The sequence below is a fragment of the Furipterus horrens genome, unplaced genomic scaffold (assembly GCF_987537825.1).
Source record: "Furipterus horrens unplaced genomic scaffold, mFurHor1.1.pri manual_scaffold_17, whole genome shotgun sequence".
Taxonomy (NCBI): domain Eukaryota; kingdom Metazoa; phylum Chordata; class Mammalia; order Chiroptera; family Furipteridae; genus Furipterus; species Furipterus horrens.
The window spans coordinates 104,056,196-104,070,143 of record NW_028327187.1 but is presented as its reverse complement, the minus strand read 5'-3'; positions in this window follow the sequence as shown (position 1 = coordinate 104,070,143).

The window sequence follows — 13,948 nt, the reverse complement described above, 5'->3', positions numbered from 1 at the left end:
AATTCTATTCAAAGTTGCCTCTGTAATGAGGAGAATGGCAGCTCTGATAAGTAGTGTTAATGTTAAGTGTAAGCAGGGAGGTTTGGACAGGCAGCCGTTTGGGGGTATGACTTTACTTATGGATGTGGCATTGACACAATATTTGGGCGTCCCCGTAGAAATGTTCGGAAGCAGCTGCATGTGCAAAGTATAGGCTGGAGGATGTGAAAGTCATTAAAATTTGGAATCATAGCTTTAGAAAGACTCTCAGTTTTATTCCAAATCTCTTACCTAACATAGGAACTGCCTCTATACCCTTACTACTCAAAGTGTGGTTTCCAGACCATGATCACTGACATCATGTGGGAGCCTGTTAGAAGTGAAGAATCTCAGGCCCTGCCCTAGACCCGCTGAATTAGAATCTGCATTTGAACAGGAGCTCCAGGGGATTTGTGTGGATGTTAAAGAGTATGAAGTACTTCCTATGGGCCATTCCTGATTTGCACTGTTTTCTTCTAAGGAAGGGGAGATTCTTAGCTCATAAGGTAACCCATTCTTTTTGGACACTTTTAAATGTAATAGTTCAGACCTAGACATGCTCTGGTTCTCAGGCTTGGCTGCACATTAGAAGTACGTGGACAGCTTTAAAAATATTGATGCCTACACTACATACCCACTAGAATAACTAAAATTAAAAAGGTGAACACTACCAAATGTTTGCAAAGATGTGGAGCACCAGTAACATTTGTAGATTGCTGGTGAGACTGTAAAAATGCTACAACCCAGTTTGGAAAGCTGTTTGGCCATTTCTTATAAAGTTAAATAAATATGCATTTACCCTATGTCCCAGCAATTCACCTCCCAGGTATTTATCCAAGGAAAATGAAAGTATATGTCCATAAAAAGACTTGTCCAATAACGTGCATAGTATCCGCATTCATAACCTCAACCTGAAAACAATCCAGCTGCCCATCATCAGAAGAATAGCTTTTAAAAAATCAAGGTATAGCCATATGTTGGTTGGGAAGGAAGAAATTTTCCTCTGCCCTTCTAGGTTCTTTTGGCTGGTGTAATAATTAAATCAACATGAGACAGATTAACAAGAGAAAATAACCAAATGTAGTTGTATGTATTGGCGGGAACCCCACATACATGAGAGGTTCCAAGACAGAAAAGTAAAATGAAGTGTATGTGGCATCCAGAGCCAAGGAACGAAGTAAGAGGCCGGAGGCTTTGGAAGGGAGGAAGGTCATGGTAGGACTAGAAGAACAGCAGATGTCCAGTAACCAGAAGTTTGCCCTACCTATAGGTAGGCCATAAAAAGTTCTTTTTGGTAATAATTTTTATTGTGGACAAGACCCCTGTGTGAATTCTTTAATGGAGAGGTAAAAGTTTCTCTTGAGCCCACAGGGTCTTGATTGCCTTCAGCTCAGAATGGCCTGCTCTGAACTTCTTTACATCAGGGAATTATCACTCAGCAATTAAAAGGAACAAACTGCTGATATATGCTATATCACAGATGGGCTTAAAAATACTATGTTAAGTAAAGGAAGCCAGAAACAAAAGGTCTATACCATATAATTCCATTCATATGAAGCTCTAGAAGAGACAACATTAATCCATGATCCTAAAAATCAAAAACTGGTTACTGTCGGGAGATGGTGGGGTAAGGATTGATTGTATAGGAACTTGGGGGAACTTTCTGGGGTGCCAGAAATGTTTTATATTGTGACAGGGAGGTGTGTTACACAGGTGTATACATTTGCAAAGTAATATCAAAGATTTGTACATTTCATGGTAAGTAAATGATAACTTAATGAAAAAATAAATAAAACATTCCAGTGCCTGCATCCCACCTCAGAGATTTTGGTTCAGCTGGTTTGGGGTTGTAGCGTGGACATCAGAATTTTAAAAATCTCACCAGGTGATTGTAATGGGCAGCCAGGTGTGAACCACTCGAGTAGGGGCTGTGGAGAGGGACAATGAGTAACCCTAGGGGCGGGCAAGGGAGATGGGAAGGAGTCATTGGGGGAGAAGGAGCAGGAAAACTCAGAAAAGGTAACATCAGGGAAACCGAGGAAGAGGGGATTTCAAAGGAGTTCACAGAGAAAGAAGTAATCCAGAAGTCATTCACAATGAAAATGAAGCAAAAGGTTCACTCTCCTGAGGTGACTGGCATAGAAACAGGAGGAGAGAAAGCAGATGACAGCGGAAAGGAGGGAGTTTATAGTAAGGGAAGGAAACTGCAGCGACCTTAACCGTTGGTGCCCGTAAATCCAAATCTGACTGCCTTTCACCTGCACCTGAGTGCTGAAATATTCTTATGGAATTCAGATGCCCTGACAGTGTTCACTCGTCTGGCCCCAATTCCCGAGGGACAGTTTTTCCCTAGGGTGAGCCTTAGCAGGAAACCTCTCTCTGTGGATGGTTGCGGTAGTGGGGAGAATTTTGTATGTTTTGCTGCCATTTTCCAAGCCCTAAATATCTTTGTTGTAAGGCAGTTTCCAATTATAAACTGATCCCATAGCAAGGAGCCTTGGAAGAGAATTATTATAAAGATTTTTGGAAGGTTTTCTAACTATCCTATCATTTCTAAATAACATTGTAAATATTGGCTTCTGTCGACCTTTAACTGCATCATGTGTCAGAGTTACGTGTTATTTTCCCCAGAGCCTTTTGGGATATGGCACAAAAATCTTGTCCCAGTTCTGCTCTGTGGTGAAATAGTCTCAAATCTAAACAAGAGCTAGAGAACCGCACAGTCCAGGGAAAAATATGCGCATAACAGGGAGAGCTTGGGACTCATGCCTTTTGCTATCCTGTGCCATGGAGAATCCAGAGTCCCTTACATTAGATGCAGGCAAATGACCCCGAAAACCTCACATGGGATTTTCTACAGAGGTCCTTTGGCACAAGCACAAGGAAACCTCCGTGGAGACTTCTGGAGAGAAATCCTCTGGGCTGAGACTTCAGTTTCCCCTGTGCACTGACAGATTGCTTTGGATCCTTTACTAGGAAGAAGGACGAAGCATGTCATATATTAGGAATTAGCATTTCCAATGCAACGTGCAGTGTCAGAGAAACAGATATCTGCTCATCAGCACCCTCTCCCAAATGCATTGTGGCAAAGACCACAGAGACATTCTGACAGCCTGTGTCCTGTCAACTATCCTTACCTGAGTCACATCACTCTTGCTAGGACAGTTAACACAGCGGGTGGCTGGAGTAATGAGCTCTGCCTGATGGCCCAGAAGTTCATTTCCAGCATGCTTGTTGTATTAGCAAGCTGGTGTGTCCAGAGACAGCAGAACAGAACAACAATGAGCAGACCTGAAAGAAATTTGCCTACTTGACAGTGACAAATTAAGGTACCACCACCTCTGGCAGAGTCATGGGCCTTGAAGCAATATTAGCTTGAAAGCCGTGGCTTTCAGAAGTTTGTGAAGTGAAGCCCTGTTCCCTGTTAGGAGCGGGATTTTGCACATGGAGGAGACATTCTGGTGAAGAAGCTCCCAGATTTCCTCCTGTACCTCCGTCGCCCTGGCCCGCTGCTGTCCAGCCACACTGCCTGCCTCTCCCCACCCCTGCAGACACAAGGAGAGGTCGGGGAATTTGCTTTGTGGCCTATTGCTTACTTATATCACAGCCACAGCCTTTCTGTAAAAAATAATATGCTCAAAGTGTGGAACTCTTCAGGGGGGGGGGGGCGGGGGTTGGAATCTAAACTTTGAAGATTTAAATCCTGTTTAGATGCTAAGGAAGTGAGAAAGGAAAGCTATCGGCTCACAGCTATAACAGTACATTTTTAGATTTGGCTTTATTATTTTTTTCAAGTGCGGACAGGGAATATCAAGTTATCTGTTGCCTAGTGACACCTAATATTGGTACGAGTGCCAACTTTGTGGCAAAGTCTAGTCATGGTTCTTGGTAGATGGTATACTCTATTTATATGATTCTATTTCGCAAAGGCAGGAAATATGTGCAGTTGTGCTTTTTTGAATCAAATGTATGGCAGAAATAGGTAGTAGGAGAAAAGAAAAGGGAGGATTGAAGTTAGGTGACCCTGGGGAAGTTATGGATCTTTTAAGTTATCTTAAAATATTCTTAATGCTCACTTCTGATTCACGGGGGCAGTAAGTCTTTCATAATAGGAAGAAATCATTGCGCTTCAAGAATAAGGGACTATAAATCACCAAAGGGCATTTGTTTTCTGATGTGGCATTGGATTGAAATTAATGTTTGTCCATGGCCTAAGAGGCATCATTCATATGGTATATGAACTTTGATTAATTTTTTTTAATCACATATTTTGTGTTAAGTTTTGTTTTTGTTGTTGTCGGTTTTTGAATCATTGTCGTCCTCTGGCCGGGCAGCAGCCTGTCTCTTGATCTGAAGCTCAATAGATGTACCATTTCTTCAATAGCGACTCTAGTACTAAATTATCTTTTCTTCTCAATTGCTACATGACTCCATATTGTTCCCCCACCCCCACACACACCTCCTCTGTCTACTCTACCCCATGAATACCCATTGACCGGAATGATAGAACTGCGTTATATGCTCTTTGGTAAAAGCAGTCAATTCTCCCTCTTTCTTTTCCAGTTTTCATTTTGAAGACAGAACTCACAGAGTCGCATCTGACCTGATTTGATCTGATTTCTAGATATCTGCCTGGATTCTTCTAATCCCATGGTGTGAACAGAAGTCAGAAGATTAAAGGCTTTGTCCAGAAAGAATAGTTTCATTGATAAACAAAGGAAGAGACTTTGAATATCTATACTAAACTGAAAATTTATTGGACTAATTCTTGAGACTGATGGTATCCTAAATAATAAACCAAATTTATCTTGGAATTCTGTCATTAGATTTTCCTTCTTCCACCTGATAAAAATGTTCACTAACTAACATATACATTTGGTGCCATCAACTTGATGGAATTGTGTAAGGAATTTCATGGAATTTGTAGAGATATGAAAATATGGATATCTTTGGTCTTTTCTACTCCATTTAGCTTATAAATAATTTTAACACGATTATCATGATTCTATATCTTGATGGAAGATACGGAAATATTATTTTACAATATAAAGTAAAGAATCTTGTCAGCCTAAAAATATTTAGTAATGGACAAAATGAAGACTGCTATCTTGGACACATTACTGACATAAAGGTGCATATGACCATGGATAGGCTCTTGAGGTTAGTCTAATGACAATTGTTTTACTTCCCCTGATTAGCAATACTGATGTATTTTTGGCATTTCAGATGCTCTAATTGCTTTTGTGATAGCTTTTGTTTATATGCCCTTATGTCATCGCTGAAGAATTTCCCTGTAGCCCTTCAGTGTCCTCTCTCATGATCTTTATTATGCTCAAAGTGAAAATACTTCCTCAAGGTACTTTTGAACGTGTATCACTTAGTTATTGCTGTCATCCCCGAACTCCGGGCTTAAAACAAAAACTACTTATTTCTTTTGAGCCTGTGGTTCAGATTGGAGGTTGGGTGGTCTGAGCTGGAATCAGCTGAGTGGCTCTGGTGGTCTGTGCAGGGCTCAGTCACTTGTCTATGGCCAAGGCTGGGCCTTGGCTAATTCAGACTTAGTTTTGCTAGTGGGAAGTGGGTTGCTCTGATCCACATATTTACAATATTCTTCCTTGGGCAAATGGAGTAGCTGGCCAGCTGCCCCAGAATGTGCCACTTTGGCATGTGGATTATTTTGAGCTGAAGATAATTGAGGCCCAGCAAACTCGGGAAAGGCTTTTTATCTTCCCCTTAAATGCCTAAAAGAAATTAGATAGGGGGGGCTGTACGAGGAAGAGAGTTATCAGAAAGAAATTTTTATAGCAGAAAGAGTTCTCTGCATAGCATGGCAAACATCAGTTTACTAAACATTTGCTCTTCTTATTGTCCTATGAGTTGTCTTCCAACACTTTGAAACCCCAGACTCCTACCCTCTTTTCCTTAGCTCAGGATGATGTATAAGCCTCAATGACCTGACTGCTAGGGATTCTCATTGTTTTACAGGGCTCCCATATGAACAAAATTTCTTTTCCTCCTGTTAATCTATCTCATTTCAATTGAATTATTAGAACAGTCAATGAACTTAGAAGGGAAAAAAAGAAAATTTTTCCTCCCCAACATCGTTCTCTTGGCAATGCAAAGAGAATTTTTCTTATTTCTTCCTTCTGACTTTGGGCTTCATTTGTTCTTTTTGTATTTATTTATATTGATATATTAGGTTGTTTACTTGAGATTATTCTTGTCTCTTGAGACAGGCCTGTAATGATAAATCTTCAATTTTCTTACTGTTTTTGCTTCATCCCCAACATTTGATATGTCATCCTCATTTGTCTTTATGTATCTTTTAATCTCTTCTTTTATTTTTTCTTTGACCCAGTTGTTCTTTAGTAGCATGATGTTTAATCTCAACATATTTATGTTTTTTTCCCCCAGTTTCTTTTTCAATTTATGTCCAGTTTCAAAACATTGTGGTTGGAGTATATGTTTGGAATTATTTCAATCTACTTAAGTTTGTTGAGGTTAATTTTGTGCCCCAACATATGGTCCATCCTTGAGAATGTTTCATGTGCACTAGAGAAGAATGCTCGTGCTGGTGTTCTGGGATGAAAAGCTGTGTAAATATTGATTATGTCCAGTTGGTCTGTGTCGTTTAAGGCTGATATTTCCTTATTGATTTTCTGTTTGGATGATCTATCCATTGCTGTCAATGAGGTATTTAGATTCCCTAATATAGTTGTATTTTAGTTACTTTCTCCCTTTAGGTCTGTTAGTAATTGCTTTATGTGTTTGGGTGCCCTAGGTTAGGTGCATATATATTAATAAGTGTTATGTCTTCTTGATGTATTGTCTCCTTTATCATTTTAAAATGTCAATTTTTTATCTCTTGTTACCCTTTTCAAAAACATCTGTTTTGTATGATATAAATTTAGATACTCCTGCTTTTCTCTGAATGCCAGCTGCTTGGAGCCTCGTTTTCCATCTCTTCACTTGGAGTTTATGTTTGTCTTGCAGCTGAGATGTGTCTCCTGGAGGAAGGTAGCATGTAGTTGGGTTTTAAAAAAAAAATTCATCCCACTCTGTGTCTTTTAATTGGTGATTTTGGTCTATTCACATTTAGGTTGATTATTGGTATATGAAGATTTCCTATAGCCATTCTATCTTTTTTGGTCTGGTAGCTCTGTGTCTCTATTGTTTCTTTTCCCTTCTGTCTCTGTTATTTTAGTTTGTTGGCATTCTATGATTTTTTTCCCCCTCCATTTCTGTTTTCTTCATGTTATGTATCTTCTAGATTTGTGTTCTGTGGTTATAACAAGGTTTTTGCAAGAAAAAGATTCGTGTGCACGATAGTCCTTTTTTGTCCTGATTGCATCTTATCTCCACTCACCTGTGCAACGCCTTGTATGCTTTCGTTGTCACAAGCTATCCCTTTTTATGCGGTGTGCTCATTTCCGAATCGCAGTAGCTATTGTTTTGCTCTTTGTTTTTAGAGGCTTTTACCTCCTTTAACCTTTATGTTATATTGAAATGTTTAATACCCTATTCTGAACAGGAGTTGTAATTTCTTGCTTCTGCCCACCTGTTAGCTATCCTACTCACAGTTTTGTATTCTTTTATCTTTCTTTCTTTTTTTTTTTTTTTTCAGGTAGAAGAGCACCTTTCACCATTATTTGTAATGTAGGCCTTGTGGTAAATTGTCCCAGTTTCTGTATGTCTGGCAAAGTGTTGATTTCTCCTTAATGTCTAATGGATAACTTTGCTGAATATATTATTCTTAGCTGGTAATTTCTCTTTTTCAATAATTTGAATATTTGATTCCACTTTTTCCTAGCTTGTTGGGTTTCTGCTGAAAAATATCTGATGATAATCCAATGGGGTTTCCTTTGTAGGTTAATATGTTCTTTTCCTTGGTTGCCTTGATAATTCTTTCTTTGTCATTAATTTTTGACAGCTTTCATGTAATGTGCCTTGGAGAAGGCCTTTTTGGATTGAGATAACTAGGTGTTCTGTTAGCTTCTTGGGTTTGAAGATTTAGTTCTTCCCATAGGTTTGGGAATTTCTCATCAATCATTTGTTTGAGTAGGCTCTCTGTTTCCTCTTCCCTCTCTTCTCCTTCAGGTATACCCATTATTCTTATATTGCTTTTCCCAATGGAGTCAGAAAGTTCTTATAGAATTCTTTCTTTGTTTCTTTGTTTCTTTCTTTGTTTCTTTCTTTGTTTCTTTCTTTCTTTCTTTCTTTCTTTCTTTCTTTCTTTCTTTCTTTCTTTTACTCTGTTCTCTTTTTTTCCACCTCAGTCATTTCTAGATTTTGATCTTCAATATCACTAATTCTTTCTCCATCTGGTCTGCTCTATTGTCTGTGCTCACTAGTTCATTCTTCATCTCATTTATTGAGTTCTTTAGCTCCAGAATTCTTGTTGGGTTCTTTTTGTAGTTTCAGTCTCTTGGGTGAAATACTTCTTCTGTTCATTGGTTTTATTTCTGAGCTCAGTACATTTTATTTTTTTACTTTTCTTCTATATTGCTGAGTTTTTTTCAGAGCTTCAATCTTGAATTCTCTGTCATTTAAATCAATCTTCCATGTCTTTAAGTTTATTTTCTGGAGATATTTTATTTTCTTTCTGAGCTCCCTTCTTACTTTGGTTATTCATTGTGCTTGATGAATTATTTGGGCATTTATGGGAATGAAATCTTTTTTTTTAAGTGCAAGTTGATAAGTAGAGGTTTTCCTTTGTTTTATAGTTGGTGGTACTGAAGTGCAAGTTTTATTTTTCTCTGGACTCAGCCTCAATGTGTGCCAGCCACCCAGGACCTATTGCTATCTGTACCCTTCCAGTTTTCCCACAAGGAGTTGCACCCTGACCCCACAACTGCTATAATGTCCGCTGCGGTCATGGTGAATGCTAGACTGCATCTGTGGCTCAATATCTGTCCTTTTCCCCATCTAATCTTCCCTGTTTGCTCTGATATTTCCACGTTCAGGTGTCTCGATGCATGGATTTCCCAGAGGAGTTATATGTTGAGCAGGGAGTCCTTTGTTGAATTATAGCTGTCCAACTTGTAACTTCAAGGGGAAAGACTTAGATATCCTCTCACACTGCCACTAGCTGACATCACTTCTCCACCAATCCTGAACTCTGTTCTCGATGAATCCATTGGTTTCTCTGATATTGTGATTTATAATAAAAAGTGTATATTTAATATTCATCTTTGTTCCTGGCTCACAGCTCCTAAATCCTTTGTAACATTCTAAGCTATAAAGACAATGGCAGAATCTTTTGTTATATTTGGTCTTTTGTTTTCAAGTAGCTTCAGTTTCTAAAATAGGCCCAAAGTGATCAAAGTGAAAGAGTATCTCATTATTCAAGTACACCTGAATTCATGTTAATGGGGTGACTTTAGGAATGTTCCTAAGGATGGAAGCCATATTTCCAGGGGAATCAACCACATGATTATAGGTCTGGAACTTTCAGCCCCATCCCCTGACCTCCTGGTTTGGGAGAGGGCTGGAAGTGGAATAAGTCATCACTGGCCAGTGATTTAATCAAGCATGCCTATATAATGAAGCCTCCATAAAAACCCAGAAGGACTGGATTTGTAGAGCTTCTGGGCTGATTTGCAAGAATGCGTCTATATGCTGGTAAGGTGGCATCCCCCGTATTCCATGGGGAGAGAAAGAAACTCCTGTACTTAAGACCTTTCTGGACCTTGCACTATGTATCTTCTCATCTGGCTGTTCAGTGGTGTCCTTTTTAACAGGCTGATAAACTAGTATGTAGACTATTTTCCTGAACTCTGTGAGCTGCTCTAGCCAAAGAGGGTATCATGGTTACCTCTGGTTGATAGCTGGTTTGTCAGATTCACAGGTTGGTCAGAATCACCTGCATTTGTGATTAGCATGCGAAAGGGGAGGGGAGCAGTCTTCTAAGACAGAACACTATCTCCAGGTAGATAGTGTCAGAATTGAGTTAAATTGTTGGAACTCCAGCTGGTGTGGAAGAATTGCTTGATGTGTGAAAAGAAAAACCCCACATATCTGGTGTAAGAAGTAAGATAGTGTTGTAATAGAGGACTGAGACTTGAGGAGACACACAGGAATGTGTTTTCCCCAATACAAACCTGAAGATTTCAACTTTACCACCCAGAGTCCCATCTTCTTCACATGTTAATTGGGGTTTTGGAGTTACTTCCATCAAAACCTTTTCTCATTCCTTTAATTGTCAAAGACCTTGAAATCTCATGTTTAATACAAAGCCTTGTTTTAGTGTGTTTAGTGAGTCACCACCAAAGAAGTGTCCTTTTATGTTCTTCAGTAAGCAACACTTAACCTGAATATCATGACAATTCTTACCTTGCATCCCCTTTATTGTGACTGTTAAATATTTAAGAACAATGTATTAAGTACATGTCAATATTAATATTTCTCATTTTTAAAATGTAAATCTCTAGAAGAGATAGATGGTGTATGTGGCTATTATATCACTTAATGTGTGTCTCAATTATCATTTGAGGAGGCTGAATACAGTTGGGAGCACACTCTGAGTTTCTTACATTTAGTTCTCTCTTTTCTTGGTTAGATCATCTGTCTGATTTATTTTAATAGAAATGACTTGGAGTAGAACTGGAAAGTGAACATTGAGAGATTGCTCTTGAGCAACAAAGATATTTTTCCCAGAAACCATAAAATCTTATTAAACTTGACAAGAGTGTACTGGAATTGAGGCAGGCTTTTTCTGGCCACTTCACACTGGGTCTATCTACCCTTCCTGAACTCATGCACTCTGTGTTTTAGTGCTTGAGCACAAACCTACCTCACCGTATTCTGCTGTGATTGCATTTAAGTGTCTGGTGTTCTCAAGCAGTTTCCAAAATTGCTGAAGATGGGAACGCTTATATTGACATTCTCTTTGTCCCTTTCTTGCCACTTTCTAAGTGCTACAGCATGGCAGGTCTTTTAAGACTTCACTGTGAGTGAGATGAGTTAATGAGAGGGAGAGGATGTATAATAAAAAGAAGTACATGATATGACGTGAATCGATAGTATATGTGGTGTTTGTTGGCTTTAATTTCTATACATCTTTGGACTTTATATGATAGGCCTGTAAAGAGATTCAGGCATCTCTTGATCCCTCCCTCCTTACAACTCAACATGAATGTCCTCATAAAATGGTATTTAAATTAGAACACCAACTTAGGGAAATCCATGTTACATATATAAAATATAAAATATTCTGTTTCTTTAGATATGAGAATGTTCTTTTTTCTCTCATCATCCCTTTTGAAATTTCACATAATCTATCTCTCTCTTTTCAGGCATTCCTCTTACAATTCTTTTATTACCTGCTTTAACTTTTCAACCCCATACAGGCTAGGACTATAATTTTGAATGGAGCTCTGACTAAGATGATTTTGTATATGTAGTCCTTTTTTGATAGCCAGTTTCCTTAAAAGAATTTTACTAACTGATCCTGGCTTTAGGCCAACAAAGAGGGGCCCCTGAACTGGTCCCCACAATTTAGAGGGCTCCACTCTGTTATTCTTGGGGAGAGGATTCTATGGCACCAAGGGGACATATCTACTCAGAACCTGCACCCCCTTTGTATACCATGCTCCGTCTACCCTGAATCCCAGAGTGCCTGTTTAAAGAGCTCTATTCCTGCATGGTTATCTTCCCCAAGCCCATCCCCTTGAGGGCACATGATGGTACCAACATATACACATAAGCTCAAGGAGTAGCCAAAGGGTGACTGGAGGGGTTTGGGGCAGACCTGAGGTGTGCAGGTTAGGCTGTCCACACACGTGTGTGCACATTTGCCATATGCAGTGGGGAGAAGTCATGGGAAAGAAAAGAGTAGGCCACAGGCTTTCTCATATGGCATGTTCTCCTTCAAGGACTCCCATAATTCTAAATTCAAGCCTGGGCTTCCAGGTTGTTACAAAGACACCTGATGAGTGAGTCTCTGTCTATACTGTTGCCTAAGTCCTCCAAATGTTAGGAAAGGATCTCTCAGCAATAATCCAAAACTTGTGTTTTTTCTTTTATCTGCCTGTGTTTTCTTCTTAAGTGGTGGTCACAAACACTACCCCTTGAAAGTAAAAACAGAGGTGTCTGTGAATTCTGTGTTTAGACAAATCATCTTTTAACTTCATTCCTGGATACCTTATGATAATAACGAACATGCGTGGCTTCCAGTGGAAATGTGGTCATTTATAAGTAGTGATTCAGAAAAACAAATAATTCTTCCATTACATTATTTCATAATGTTAGGTGGTTTGAGTTAGCTGATATTTCTTGCACATGTTAAAGAGTGAGTTTTTAGCCAGTGTGTAAAAGGAAACTTACTTTACCCATGATGTTTAAAAAGATATAAGAAATGATATGTTGGGCAAACATAAGGAGAAAGGAAAAGACAAAGCCAGAGGTGCCCTTTACTAAAAATGACCTAATGACAATGCTGTGCATTCACATTGAGTGGAAAGCACTATGAAAAAATTTCTCAGTTCTAACGTTAGATCCAGCTGTACATAGCAGTTTTGTTGCTGATCTTCCTGTTCTGCAGTTTTTACAAGGTTAATCTCATTTGAATTATTATTATTATTTTGTCCCTGTTCTCAACTTTTAAAGAAAAGAGTTTTTTCCCTTCCTTCCATAGCATCATTTTTTTTTCCCTAGCAAATTTTGTTCCTGGGAAATATTTCATAGCATTATCACTGGGTTCTTTCACTCGAAAATGGAAAGCATTGTTGTTGATTCATCTTCTTTGTCTTGTCAAACACTTCACTCATCTTGACATTTGCCGAAGGCTTCAAAGTTGTGTCTTCTCTTAGTAATATTAAATTGCAATTCATAACTTTCAATGGGCTTTGAATAGGATGCAGAAAATTACTAGAATAACTGAGTTTGGCATTTGGTAGCTGAATGATGCATTGTCAACAACCTTGTCTTTTTGTTCAGTGGAGAAAGAAAAGCAGTCTGAAAATTTCTGTGGAACAAACATGAATCGACAGTATTGTGGTGTTTGTTGGCTTTAATTTCTGTACATCTTTGGACTTTACATGATAGGCCTGTAAAGAGATTCAGACATCTCTTGATTCCTCCCTCCTTGCAACTCAACACGGATGTCCTCATAAAATGGTATTTAAATTAGAATAGCAACCTAGGGAAATCCATGTTACACATATAGAATATTCATAGCAATGTTGTTTGTTTTAACAAAAAAAGAGAATAACCTAAAAACCTGTAAGTAGGAAAAAACATATTATGATATAATATGATACAATGTAATACTGGACAACAGTGAGAAAGAACTCACTAAACCTGCATGCATTTACATGGACAGATCTCAAAAGCACATTGAGAAAATGCAAGTTGGAAAAGGAGGCACACAGTATATATGACTGCCATTGCTCCTGTTCCTTGGTATTTAGTTCCTCTCTCCTATGGGGAACATGGGAGCACTTTATTTCCCTGTCCCTTGATATGTGGTGTGGCCATGTGACATGCTTTGGCTAATATAAGGCAAGCAACAGTAATGCCATCACTTCTTGGAAGCATTTACATGCTGTTTGTTGGTGCAGGACTCGCTTCTTCTCCCACTGCTCCAGTGACTGGAAACATGTTATATGGAGATGTGACATGAAGTCACCCCATGGAGGACAGCGACCATGAGGAGTTGCCCAGAACTGCGGCAGACTTGGAGTAAGTGAGAAATAAACCTTTGTTGTTTCAAGCCACTGAGATTGATCTACTGAGTGTTGGGGGAGTTGGAATGTTTATCCGCCAACCTCCATTTCTCACTGGATATGTGAAATCCCTGGCACTTCCAGGCTGCCCAAACCGCATCACTGGATAAGCTCTCAGGCATGGAAATGGAGGAACTTGGGAGGTTTAAGTGAGTAGCAGTCAGTGTACACATGGATTGTCTATCACAGCTCTGGGGGAAGTCAGA